This window comes from Mustela erminea, chromosome 6 (genome assembly GCF_009829155.1).
Source record: "Mustela erminea isolate mMusErm1 chromosome 6, mMusErm1.Pri, whole genome shotgun sequence".
Classification (NCBI taxonomy): domain Eukaryota; kingdom Metazoa; phylum Chordata; class Mammalia; order Carnivora; family Mustelidae; genus Mustela; species Mustela erminea.
Window position 1 is genome coordinate 101160244 of NC_045619.1, and position 14748 is coordinate 101174991.

General features: G+C 40.6%; 1 long non-coding RNA gene across 1 annotated transcript; it reads right to left on the bottom strand.

Moving 5' to 3' along the window:
• Positions 1-11868: 11868 nt before the first annotated feature.
• Positions 11869-14538, bottom strand: LOC116594048. Its single transcript, XR_004287041.1, has 3 exons — positions 14028-14538; positions 13360-13446; positions 11869-12129 (listed from the first exon to the last, which is right to left on the bottom strand). It is a non-coding gene; the product is annotated as an uncharacterized LOC116594048 (long non-coding RNA).
• Positions 14539-14748: the final 210 nt, after the last annotated feature.

Consider the following 14748-nt stretch of genomic DNA (forward strand, 5'->3'; position numbering starts at 1 on the left):
TAGAAAATGACTACATAAAAAATATGGAAAATATTAAAAGTACAATAATAAATACTAATAGTTTTATTATTCTGAGAAAACTGCTGTTAATGTTTTAGAATATTTTTATCTATGTCTGGAATATAAGTGAATAGTATATTGTTCATTTATGTAAGATAAAGATTCTTCACTCTTACCACATAATTTTTCTTTGAACGTTCATTATTTCTAGCATAAATCATATGGCGTTCTTGTGCATGCTAAGTCATATTTCTCTTGCTCTTTTTGAGATGTTTCTCTTTATTTTTTTAGCAGTTTGATTGTGATACGTCAAGGTGAGGAGTTCTTTATACAATTCCCTCTTTCTCCTTAACAGGATCCTTAGTGACACACCATACTCCATCCCCTTCTTAAAAGTAATATGATTTTTAGTATATGCATCAGCTATATTTCTCATCATTTCTTACAAGTAGGTGTGATTATGTGACCGAGTCTCACCAGTGGAATGTGGGCCACTTGCACGCATTGTCCATGCTCTTTCCCCTTTCCACAGAGTGGAGCCGGGTAACTGGTCATCCAATGAGTGGAGGAGTCACAGGGTGGGAAGAAGTCCCATTAGCAGCAGCACCAAATAAGTCTGCTATGTGAGTGAAAAACAAATTTTGTTTTTAGACCTTATGCATTTTTTATTCTCTTTGACGCAACAGTTTTGAGGTAAACTGTTAAGTGAAAAAAGAGTATCTGAGGAAGAAGAGAGGTACAGGACATTTATAGGGGAATATTATTCAGGGAAAGGAATAGTGAACACTGGTATGAATTGGGGGGGGAGAGAAATTGAGTAAAGGATTCCAGTGCCCAGATAATGGTAAAAAAGCTACCTGTTAGATACATTGAGACTGATTGTGGTGGTCCTTGTCTGTTATGTTAAAAAACTGTGGTGTTTTAAACACTGGGTCAATGGTTCTTGTGATACACTAAATACCACGAACAGAAGAATGTAGAGTTATAGTAAAGGCCAGGCAACTCTAACAAAGACGCCAAAAAATACAGTGATTAATGAACAAATAAGTTTATTCTCTCCAAGGGAAATATACAGCAGCAAGAGTTGGCCTCTACTCTGCAAATTACCCCCAAGAATCCCAGCTAAAAAAGCTGTTCTCCTTACTCTAAACAGGGTTTCTGAGGTGACCGCAATTGGTTCCATTTCCAATTCAAGAACAGAGAAAACATTTTCCTTTTAGCCAATGACATGGATTTAGGATGGATCATTTGTTAGCATTCTATTGGTTAACACTTAGTCACATAGCTACTCCTTGCTGCAGGGGAAGTTAAGAAACATAGCCTCTTGCTGAAAAGCCATGTGCAGTAGAAAAGCACAGATTTGGGGAGGAAGCCAAGAGTCTCTGTCTTAAATGCTTCTTAAAATGTGCTTCTTCAAAATCACAGAGATTACACCAGGGAATCACTATTCTTTTTCAGTTTGGAAGTTGACCCAATGAATGCCACAGTATAAAGGCACTAATATAGTTGATGAAGAGCCTCTGAAGACCTTTATACAAAGAAAGGACATGTTGGAACATGACTGTTAGGCTACATATGATGAAATGCGGAACATAACATGAAAAGGGGACAGATTAGTTCCATAATCTGAACTGTGGGGTGGTTAGAATGGCACAGGCACACGATATATGTCTCAGGACTATGACAGAGATATCGCCTGTGGTGAGGAAAGGTGGACAGAGAGGAAGAGCAAAGCAGGATCTGGTAGACAGATGATGTACGTGGTAGGTGAGGATGAAGGAGGCTTGTGTGCTTTTATGGAAGACAGATAAAACTAGTCTAATTCAGTAGTAGAAGAGTCTCATCTGGGGAGCCAGAGAGCTTAGGAAAGAATGAGAGGAGATGCAGCAATTCCTCCCCCACACGTCCATCCATGAAATAGTATTCCACTGTAGGAAGGGCACTTGTGCAAGAGATTGATGTAATCTGGGCAGAGCGCTTTAGAATATTTATGAGATTTGGCTGTGAAATCATTTTGGGTGGAGGGAGGAAGGGCTCAGCTCTGGTCCTGGATTCAGTGTCTGTCTATTCATATATGTATATATATATTTTATATATATATATATATATAATACATTATATGTTTATAAAAAATAAAAATATGTATATTATATATATAATTTTTTTATTTTTTATAAACATATAATGTATTATTAGCCCCAGGGGTACAGGTCTGTGAATCACCAGGTTTACACACTTCACAGCACTCACCATAGCACATACCCTACCCAATGTCTTTAACCCCAGTCGTCTATTCTTAATATCAATGAGTGTTACTTCTCCAATGAGAGTGAAATCACATGCTGCTTTGAGAAAACAAATAACACAGGTCACTCACATAGGACAACAGAAGTGTGCTTGGATTTTGATTTCTTAAAAGAAATGAGATAAAAGAGGGCAGATGTTCAGTAAGGAATTCCTTATAACATAGCACTTTTCTGAGAGTATCAAAGTATTTATTATCAATTTCATTTCAGAACAAACAGATAATGAGGGTCTGAGAAGTCCTCTCCAGTCTGAGACGTGAGGTCACAGAGGATTCCATACAGGTTCAGCCACAGTTAAACTGATGTTACGGGGCAGATTTCCTGGGTTCCGTCTCCCACCACTTTCACAGTGAGTGAGTGATCTTGTCTCATCCCAGCTTCTTCCTCTCTCAGAGTTTCTCTCCCAGGATTCTGAAGAGGATGGCCTGAAACAGAAGGAATGCTCCTTGGCTAAGACTTAATGCAGCAAAATGACAGAACCCTATTTAGGCAGACATAATTTCAAGACACTCAGATTGCAGATATTTCAGGACATCAACAAATATTTCGCAGCATTTATATCAGGATGGAATTATGTGGCTCATGGACCATAGGATGGTACATAATCCCCTAAGAGATTATAGCCAGACAACCGCTATAAAACTATCTCTCCATCTACATAATCAGTAAGAACATGAGTGTGAAGACGCAAACATTTCAGTTTGCAAAGTATGAATAAATTCACAAGAAATGGAAGGTAGGAAAACACAGCTCCAGATCCCTCATTCCTGTCCTGATTTACCAAAATGTCCATGTGGATAACCCCAACCTTGCTTATCCCCAGATAGGAGTGATTACTTGACACTCATAAACAAAAGTCACCAAAAACCATGCAACTCTTATTTTTTCCATACAGCTAGGAGGAAGAGAGTTTTCAAATCTGTAATTGGAAAGATTGAGGCTTATATATTCTGTGGTTCCTCCTACCTCTAATTTTCTATGTGTGAATAAGAAAATTTGTAATATTGTTCTCCTAAAATCTGATGACTGACTATTGAAACTATATATATAAGAAAGTCTCAATCAAAATTACAAGGGTCGAACATATCACAAATGTGCCAATATTTTAAAATCTACACTGGTTTCCCACACTTAATCATATCTTGAGTTAGCACAAAAAATCATGACAGTCCAAGGAACTAACATTTGAATTTAGGAATGTGTGCATAAGTGAGCAAAAATGTGGGTAAGGAGAGAGGGATAACCATCTAACCTAACCTTTACCCAGCCTCTGTGAGGATAAAGGGGAATGACAGTAACACTTTGCAAAGGGCAAAGCTGATGTTTAAGAGAGATAGGAGCCCACTCGGATTCTGAACCCCCAGATGGGATAGTTGTACTAACTTACACTTTCTATGATCACTTACAAGAGGTCCTGGGTGATAAAGTTTTGTCTGTTCATCATGAGGGTAATAACCCCTCTCCCATTGCTGTAACAAGGAAAGTTCTAGACAAAACCACTCATTTGACTCTTCTGAAATTATCACTCATTTGACTCTTTTGAAATTATCACTTGGGATATTATCATTCTACTTTGGGCTCTCCAGGCAAGCAGCAGTCTCCAGAACAGTAGCACAGTGATGAAGTAGAACGCAAATTGGGAACATGGAGGCATTTATACAAATGACTGAGAGTTACAGTGATTTCATGTGAAATTTGGGGCCATTCACTTAACTTCTCCAACTGCTATAATAAATTGTGTATTCTCATCTATACAGTGGCAATGTTGGGATAGATACTGTGGTTGCTTACAATTAAAACCACCATATACTTTGGTTATGTTGGGGATGTGACAAATACAAATACACAGTCTACCATTCTTCCCTTGAGTTGATTAAAAAAAAGTTCTCAAGTTTTATCATTCATCCAGGCAAAAATTTATCTCCTTCTTATTTGACTTACCTTAAAGCAACACAATAGCCTTCTACATACCAGACATTTCAATGTCTGGTGAGGGAAACTTGGTAAGGGCATCGTAGAACATGTAATATTCATATGGAGGGTACAATATGGTGGATCCCGAGAACCCAAGAATCTGGTGTGTTCTCTCCCTGTGATGCCATGAAGAGTCATAGAACAGCACAAAGAAGAGAAGAACTGACCCCACCTGGGGAGGGAGGCCACCTCACATACACAGTCTATGGGAACCGTGGTCAACAGAAGATCAGAATGATTTTCTATTTTCTCTAAAGGTCTCATCTCCACAGATGCCGGGATCCTTCTGTCTTTATTCCTATTTCAAAAATCAAATTTATAACCACTGTCTGGTTATAAATCTTTTATTTCCTTTCACTGGCTAGCACATAATATGGAAATTTCATCTCTGAGTCAATTAAAAGAGACCTTTAATAGAAAGAGAAACATCCACAGAAATAAACAAAAAGGTGGGGCGCCTGGGTGGCTCAGTGGGTTGAAGCCTCTGCCTTCGGCTCAGGTCATGATCCCAGGGTCCTGGGATCGAGTCCCGCATCAGACTCTCTGCTCAGCAGGGGGCCTGCTTACCTTCCCCTCTCTCTGCCTGCCTCTCTGCCTGCTTGTGATCTCTGTCTGTCAAATGAATAAATTAAAAATCTTTTAAAAAAAAAAGAAATAAATAAAAAGGCGAAATGCTTCCACTCACAAGAATTAATGACAGCTCAGAACGAAAACTCAGTTTGCTAAATGTTCTCACAAGAAAGAAGTCTCTGAGAGGAAGGGGAGGTCATTTGCAGAACATGAGGGGACTATCTCAGACCAAATCTTTACATGTCTAAACTATCTAGCATGTGGGCTTTGGAACTCTCCAGAGCTTCCAGCTTTTTGTGCAGAAAAACTTAGAGGTTAAAGGCAAAGAATACTCACCTGGCCTCCCTAGACTGTCCATTTTTATAATGTTGTCCTCTTTATTCTTACACACAGCATTACACAGGAACAATCTGAATCTGAACAAGACTAAGAAAAAAATTCCCTGGATCAGAGACAAATAGCTGGAAACTCTATTATAGATCCCCAGAGTCTATGAGGTTTTTCCTATTCCTAACCCTGGGCATTAACCTCAATTCAGTCACGGTCCCAAATATTTCCTTAGGCTCTATACTTGTACCAGGAACGGGCTTCCTAGCCAGTCCTGACCTCTGTCTGCCAGGAATTTCCATCATACATGAAAGTACAGTGTCTAAGAACTCTTAGCCCAGGGTCATGGAAAGACTTTAAAGCTCAGAGATGAGGAAGTGTTTTCCCAGAACATGTAGTAAGGAACATATTTTCAAGTACCTCACATTTTAATGGATTCCCCACCCCCTTCTAGGCTCCACGTAAGACTTACATTTCCTTATGGGTTCATCAACCTTGCTGAAGATGGGGAAAAATGAGAAAAAAATTACAGAAAGAATGGTCATGGTAAAGAGGATATATAGCCAGAAGGCCACGTTGATGTGTAAGCTGCTGCCTGATTCAAACCCACCCATGAAGACGCAAATAAGAATATAGGATTCTCTGTCCCAGCCCTGTCACCTCCTAAGTGACAGGGTGATGAAGTCACAATTTCAGAAACAATGGGAGTCATGAATGTCTCAGTGGGGATAGGCCAAGCCTTCCAAAAACCAAACACTGAGGAAAATCAGATAGCTTCACTCTGCCAAAGTCTCAGTGACCCCTCTGAGACTCGTCTCTTTAAACACAGCGAGGAGGAGGGAGGACTCGTACACAAACTCTCAGAACGGATGTGCTCCTGCATTGGAATCATGTCTGTAGATTAAGGGAGTGGCCTCAGATTCTTCAGCTTTAGGACCAGCTTTATCTAGAGAATAAGCTATCTAAGTTGGAGGGGGAAGAAAGATCAACTTTTCCTGAACAGAAAATCCATATCTTTCCCTAGAAGCTCCAGAATTCCCTGTCTCAGTGTACTTACTCCCATCAGGACTGGGTGTCCCATCGATTGTAGGTTATCTCCCCAGTCACAGACATCAGGGGAAGGAACTTTATTTTCTGAGATAGTTATAATGTTTTCTTCCAAACTGAACAGAATATTAGGCAGAGGCGTTGCTCTGAATATCACCAGAATATGTTCTCTTGCTCCTTGGCAGCAGCTCTGGAAACGCTGGGGAGAGAGTCAAGGGATCGCACCAAGGGACCTGCTTCATGAACGCGGACTTGATCACAGATGGAATTTCTCTGAAACACTACTTCCTCTCAGTTTTAACTTATTACACAGAAACAGTGTCCAGTACTGGCTTGGACAAGAAATATGGAGCCTTAATTAGTGCCCTCTGGGGGCTTCTCACCCCGCTGAGGAACTAAAACTCCAGGCTGAGAAGGCAAGGATCATTATGGGTTGAGAAAATTGGGGAATTCTTCATAGAACATTAGAGAAGAAAAATAGTTATTAAACAAATGGAACTAACAGGAGATGCTCTCCTGAGAGCCGGAGTGGCTCCCTGATTACAGGGGATGGAAACAGAAATAAGATGCCTGCGTGCTTCATTGGCTTTATTTTGAGAATACTCTCAGAAACTGAAGATATCTTCACCTAGATTTTTTTTTTATAAACATATATTTTTATCCCCAGGGGTACAGGTCTGTGAATTGCCAGGTTTACACACTTCATAGCACTCACCAAAGCACATACACTCCCCAATGTCCACAACCCCACCCCCGTTCTCCCAACCCCCCTCCCCCCAGCAACCCTCAGTTTGTTTTGTGAGATTAAGAGTCACTTATGGTTTGTCTCCCTCCCAATCCCATCTTGTTTCATTTATTCTTCTCCTACCCCCTTCAGCCCCCATGTTGCATCACCACTTCCTCATATCAGGGAGATCATATGATAGTTGTCTTTCTCTGATTGACTTATTTCGCTAAGCATGATACGCTTTAGTTCCATCCACGTTGTCGCAAATGGCAAGATTTCATTTCTTTTGATGGCTGCATAGTATTCCATTGTATATATATACCACATCTTCTTTATCCATTCATCTGTTGATGGACATCTAGGTTCTTTCCATAGTTTGGCTATTGTGGACATTGCTGCTATAAACATTCGGGTGCATGTGCCCCTTCGGATCACTACGTTTGTATCTTTAGGGTAAATACCCAGTAGTGCAATTGCTGGGTCATAGGGCAGTTCTATTTTCAACATTTTGAGGAACCTCCATGCTGTTTTCCAGAGTGGTTGCACCAGCTTGCATTCCCGCCAACAGTGTAGGAGGGTTCCCCTTTCTCCGCATCCTCGCCAGCATCTGTCATTTCCTGACTTGTTGATTTTAGCCATTCTGACTGGTGTGAGGTGATATCTCATTGTGGTTTTGATTTGTGTTTCCCTGATGCCGAGTGATATGGAGCACTTTTTCATGTGTCTGTTGGCCATCTGGATGTCCTCACCTAGATTTTTTTTTAAAGATTTTATTTATTTATTTGACAGAGAGAGAGATCACAAGTAGGCAGAGAGACAGGCAGAGAGAGGGAGGGAAGCAGGCTCCCTGATGAGCAGAGAGCCCGATGTGGGGCTCGATCCCAGGACCCTGAGATCATGACCTCAGCTGGAGGCAGAGGCTTAACCCACTGAGCCACCCAGGTGCCCCTTCACCTAGATTTTTAAAAGATATATTGACATAAAAATACATGTTTGGCCAAAATTAGCAAGACAGGAAACAACATGTGTTGGAGGTGATGTAGAGAAAGGGGAACCCTCTTACACTGTTGGTGGGAATGCAAGTTGGTGCAGCCTCTTTGGAGAACAATGTGGAGATTCCTCAAGAAATTAAAAATAGAGCTTCCCTATGACCCTGCAATTGCACTCCTGGGTATTTACCCCAAAGATACAGATGTCGTGAAAAGAAGGGCCATCTATACCCCAATGTTTATAGCAGCAATGGCCACGGTCGCCAAACTGTGGAAAAAACAAAGATGCCCTTCAACAGACGACTGGATAAGGAAGATGTGGTCCATATACACTATGAAGTATTATGCCTTCATCAGAAAGGACGAATACCCAACTTTTGTAGCAACATGGACGGGACTGGAAGAGATGATGCTGAGTGAAATAAGTCAAGCAGAGAGAGTCAATTATCATATGGTTTCACTTATTTGTGGAGCATAACAAATAGCATGGAGGACATGGGAAGTTAGAGAGGAGAAGGGAGTTGGGGGAAATTGGAAGGGGAGGTGAACCATGAGAGACTATGGACTCTGAAAAACAATCTGAGGGTTTTGAAGGGGCGGAGGGTGGGAGGTTGGGGTACTAGGTGGTGTGTATTATAGAGGGCACGGATTGCATGGAGCACGGGGTGTGGTGCAAAAATAATGAATACTGTTATGCTGAAAATAAAAAATAAATTTAAAAAATAAGTAATTAAAAAAGCAAAAAAAAAGTTTGGAAACAAATAAAACAACCTATTAGTGATTGTACTTTACTTATTATAACTAATAACCAGTAGAAAAATTGTTATCTACTATGTTTTGTTTTGTTTTAAATGCTTTTGACAAAAAGGCCACCACTGTTGGTGAAGTGTCTTGGGCCTAAAGACAGTCAGTGACTCCAACACCCCTTTCTTCTCCAAAAAGCCCTTTTATCCTGATGCAGAATTCAATATTTTTATTATTTTTCATATAAAGTCTGTGTTCCCACCTATAGACAAATTTTGGGGGAAAATCACCATTTATAATCATGAATTAGATAGTTAAAAAACAAATATTTGCCTTTCTATTTAAAAAGTGTTTGAGGGGCGCCTGGGTGGCTCTGTCGGTTGGGTGTACGACTCTTGATTTTGGCTCAGGTTTTGATCTCAGGGTTGTGAGATTGAGCCTGGCGGGGAGCTGGCTTAAGATTCTCCCTCTCCCTTTCCCTCTGCCCCTCCCCATCTCTCTTCTTCTCTAAAAATAAATAAATACAATGTTGCATAGTGAGCTAAGATACTAAAGGAGAAAAATGTGGGGTTGTTGACATTTAAATGTATATCAAGATTATGTAGAAAGACAGTAATAATAGTTCAATGGAACCTCTTTTTACTTTGATATTTAGGATTATTTTTTCAATGGAGTGGTAATTGAGGAGTGAACAACATTCTGGAAGCATCATTCCAGTGTATCTTTAGCAGAAGAGATTACTCCTTATGGCTTTGAAAATGAACCATGATAAACTCTTTGTTTATACAAATACAAGGCAAGTAACAACCTTTGTTTAGGAAGAAAACTCTTGGGCTAGCTTAAATCTCAATTTAAGTCCCAGAGGTTGAGTGATAATGTGTATCTGTTAATAAATACTTCAGGCCTATCACCACGTAGGGAACATTTTGGAAGAGCAATAGTTTCCTGGGAAGGATATTAAGACTACAACTCGGTGCAGTGCACATGAAGATATATAGGTTTAAATAATCAAGATTTGGGGAAAATAAATGGAAAGCTATTGTAATCATGGTGTGCTTCTAGAAAGGTGAGAAAGACAACGGTTTTGCTCCTTGGGACTAATATCAAAAGGGTGGGATGTCATCTTGGGCAATTATTAAGCCCTCCTGACCCAGCAGCCTGAAGAATCCCCGTGGAGAAAGGTAAAAGATCAGAAAGAGTATTGTCATGTAAGCACTACATTTTCTGCTGAAGATAAAGCAGAGAGCTTCTTTTGCCCTGGATAGGCAACCCAGCTGCATGACCTCCTACCAATTCCTCGCCGTTCCTGCCCTCTGGTTATACTCTCTCTGAACAGCAGGAGCTGGAAGACTGAGTACTACATTTCCCACAAGAATGGACAGGTGGAATCTGGGCTCGATTCCAGATTCCAGAACCAGGCTAGGTTCTCCCATGTATGGGAGATTTCGTTTTGTAGGGCCCTTTCCACTTGCCCTGAAAGTTGCTAGTCTTGGTTTTTGCAGCAGGGTGACTTTTAGCAGTGGTTTCCTAGGGTTTTTGAAACTTCATGTTGAAGATTTTGTAAGCACACAATTTCCTGTAGTAAACCACTTCCTGCTTTGAATACCTAGAGGGTTTTCTGTTTGATGTCTAATTTTAGAGCCCTGGGTCTCCTTAAACTCATTTAACCCTGGGAAGGATTACATTTTGGGGAGCAGAGCGATAAGGCCTTGGACCTTTTAATTGTCTTACTCTAAAGTAGTGAAACACGAAGGAGGAAACATCTGCAAGAAATTTGTTGGGCAGATAGAAAAAAAGAGAAAGTGAAAGAAATTACACTCAGTAGGAGATAATCAGAAATAGGAAAGACATGCATAAGCCCGGAAATGAAGGCCAGAAAAATGATTTAAAACTTTTTAAACAATCAGGATATTAAAAAGAATCAATATGTTAATAAATAATATATAAAGAGAATAAAACGGAAAATGGGAAAAAAAGTATGTGCCTCCAGAAACTGCAGGAGGATTTGTGAAGAAAAAAAGAACAAACCAAGAGACTCCCCCTCCGAAGAAACAGATGCAGGCCCCAAAACCAGACTGAATTGTTGCTTAATAGATACCCATATGGTTTTATCGACATCAAAGTGAATTGGTATTTAACAGTTCTGTATCAAAAGTTATCGTATTAGACAATGAAGGGACTTTTCCAGACAGTTTTAACTTCCTATCCAGTGTAGAAATCCCTCACATAACTGTTCTGACACTGCCAAACTGATCTTTAGCATTTCCACTGATAGGAATTCCTTTCAACTCCAAACAACCTATCCAGTGTCTCCAACTTGGATATCGCTCCCCTCCTTTGCCTTCCCTCCCTCTCCCTTCTCCCCTCCTCCCTCCCTCTCTCTCCTCCCTCCTCCTCCTCCTCTTTCTCTCTCCACTGTCCCTTATACACCTAACTAGAGGCTTCCACATGGATGCTTTAATGACCCATTATGACCAACATTATTAAAAGAGGAGAACAGGGGCACCTGGGTGGCTCAGTGGGTTAAGGCCTCTGCCTTCGGCTCTGGTCATGATCCCAGAATCCTGAAATTGAGCCCCACATCAGGCTCTCTGTTCAGCAGGGAGCCTGCTTCCTTTTTTCTCTGCCTGCCTCTCTGACTACTTGTGATCTCTGTCTGTCAAATAAATATAATCTTTAAAAAAAAGAAAAGAGGAGAACAGAGAGGAAGAGCAGATAAGTAGGTAAGAATGAATTATGTGGAGAAACTTAGACAAAAATAGTTTCATTTGATAATAAAGCAGTTTGGGGCAGCCATGATGGTTTAGGTAGAAAGAGAAAATCTACACCAATTCCTTCCTATGCATCTATATTGTACTATAAGATATGAAAGGAGCATGGCACTTATATAAGAAAACAATCTGGGACAGAACATATTGACAGTGTTCAGATGAATTGAGAGGAAGGATTCAGCCATGGTCCTGGATTAAATGTTTCTTAGTCTAACAGGCACTATGAGCTTTTCTTCCCCTGAAAGAATGACTCTACCTGTTGCTTTAGAAGAATAAGATAGCATAAGTCATTCACCTAGCATTTCACCTGGAAGTGGGAAATTTGTTTGGGATTTGGACTGACTACAAGCAACTGAATGTTAGAAGCTGTAAGTTCAACAAAAAATTCCTGGCAATGTAGGACTTTTCTGAGAGTCTCAAAATATTTATTATCTTTTTTTTTTCATATAAACATACATAATGAGGGTCTAAGAAGCCCTCTCATGTCTGGGATATGATGTCACAGGTGATTCCTTAGAGCCTCAGCCACTCTCAAACAGATGGTCCAGGGGTACAAATCTCAACCTCAGAACTCCTGGGCTCCCTTGCTACCCTCACAAGTAGCGAGGGATCTCTTCCCATCCCATCTTCCTTCCTTCCCAGAACTTCTCTCCTTGGTGACTCCAGAGGACAGCCTGGAACAAGAGGAAAATTATTTGGTTATACCTGTGACCCAGCAGATTGTAACTGCCATTTTGGACAGCAGAGCAATGAAAGAGATGCAGATTATAAAATTTTCTGTACATCATTAAACACTCAGAAAAAATCCTGGCAGGACAGGACTATATATATGATTCTTGACTTATTGTCTGGGAAATACTTGTCATGAGAGATTACCGTTTCTTAAGTATATAAGAAATGTTTTAAGCTCGAAAGATTTGTTCCTCAGTGACCAATCTTTTCTTGTGCTTTGGCCTGATTCTCAAAATATCTGTGAAGAGAGCTATATAATATCATCATATAATATATAATATTATATACATAATATGTAATATATGTAATATAATATTATATAATAGTTGTATTATGTAATAATTGTTATAATAACTATATAATGGGATATGCTACATGAGCTATAAGAGTCAATCCTCATCATATAGCCCACAACTTTCACCTTACATAGCAGAACGAAAACAAAAGTTTAACATGAAGCATTCATATTGAGGGAGTGTTATGGTGGACACAAAGAACTCAATGTGTCTAAGTTGAAGGACCAAAAAAACCAAGAATCTGGTGTGTTATCTCTCTGTAATTTCACAAGGGAGTCACAGAACAGTACAAAGGAGGGAAGAACTAACCTTGCCTGGAGAAGCAAGTACACAATTTGCAGGGATTATAGTCATCTGGTGGTCAGAATGTTCCCCAGAACAATGGACTTTTAGTCTCCTCAGACTGTTGGTAAGATTCTATCCCTACAAAGTCCTTCTGCAAATATCCCTATCAGAGAAACAACTTTATAACAGGTTCCTGGAGAAGAGTCACCTAATTTTTTTCATGGGCATGAGAAAATGGTAGCTTTGTCCCTGAATCATTTGAGAGAGAACCCTGATAAGAGGAGAAACATCATAAGTGTAGATGAGAAAAGAGAAACTTTTCCACCTAAGGAGGAATTTTCTACCTCCTTTTCAATCTAAGGAGACCTTAGACTATGAAGTTAGTGAGGGCTCAGAACGAAACTGCCACTTGAAAAATGTTCTCCCTGGAAAGAAGACAGAATTCTTGAGCTAAACAGAATGTGAGGGGGCTGCCTCAGGGAGACTAGGTTGGAGAGTTCCCAGCCATCTAACATGTGGACATTGAAGTAACTAGAACCGCCCAGCTTATGGACATAATAAGCCCAGAGGTGAAAGGCAAACAATACTCACCTGCCCTTCCCAGATGGTCCATCTTTATCTCATTTTCTTTATTCTTACGCAGAGCATTATGCAGAGAATACCTGCATCTGAGCAAGACTAAGACGAAGCACGGTGAGTCAGAGAGTGTCATCTGGAAATTCCTCACATATCCTGAGATTCCCCCAGGCTTTCCTATATCCTTATGCCTGGGCCTTACTTCAACTCAGGCAGGGCCCTAGATACCTCCCCACACTCCACAGATGTATCACAAACAGGCTGTCCAGACCAGTCCTGACCTATGTCCCTTGGGTACTTCCATCATATATAAGATTATTATTTCTTTTTTTTTAAGATTTTATTTATTTGACAGAAAGATAGAGATCACAGGTAGGCAGAGAGGCAGGTAGAGAGAGGGAGAAGCAGGCTCCCCGCTGAGGAGAGAGCTGGATCCGGTGCTCGATCCCAGGACCCTGAGATCATGACCTGAGCTGAAGGCAGAGGCTCAATGAACCGAGCCACCCAGGTACCCCAAGATTATTATTTCTAAATCCTTTAGCCCTGGGTCATTAAGACCTTGAAGATCAGAGAAGAGCAGACATTGTTTCCTTGTTCCCCGCTTTATAATGTATAACTTCTCCTCCCGCCATACACTCATACGTCTCATTCTCCTGTGCACCAAGGCCCTCCATGGTACTTACATTTCTTTATATGTTGGTCTATCTCAAGTAAAAAGGGAGAGAACATGACAAAGAGAAAAAATACAAAAAGCATAGCAAACAGGGCATAGAGCCAAGGAACACCATTTGGGAATAAACTGGATCCTGGTTCAACCTCTGCCATTTGAGATCTGAGTGTGTACACGGAATTCCCTGCCCCAACTCTCTCACCTCCCAGGTGATCAGGGTGATGAAGTCACAGCTTAGGGAACAATAGGAGGGTTGAGGATTTGGATGGGGATTGGCCAAGCCTCATTCTATACATCCTATATAGAGACAAGGACTCTCGGGAAGTTTCACTTCTACTGCAGCTCTGTTGAACCAAAACTACTAGACTATCCAGCCAGATCAATAGGAAGGTAGATTGCTACACAGATACTCAGAATGTGTGGTTCGCTACGTGGGAACCACATCCATTCACAAAATGAAGGAATTGCTTCCCTAGACTTCATAGCCCTAAAGTTAGTCTTTGTCAGCAGAATGATGTCCAGTCGAAAGACTTCCCTAGAAGCTCTAAAATCTCTGTCTTTGTGTGCTCATCATGACAGGACTGTGTGTCACACGGATCATGGAAACCTCTCTCCGTGTCAACAGGGAGGGAAGAGTTTATCTTCTAAGATGGGGGTTATGTTCTTCTAAATTAAACAGAATATCAGGCAGCAGGGTTTCTCTGATTATCACTATCCTTTAAATATCTGCTAAT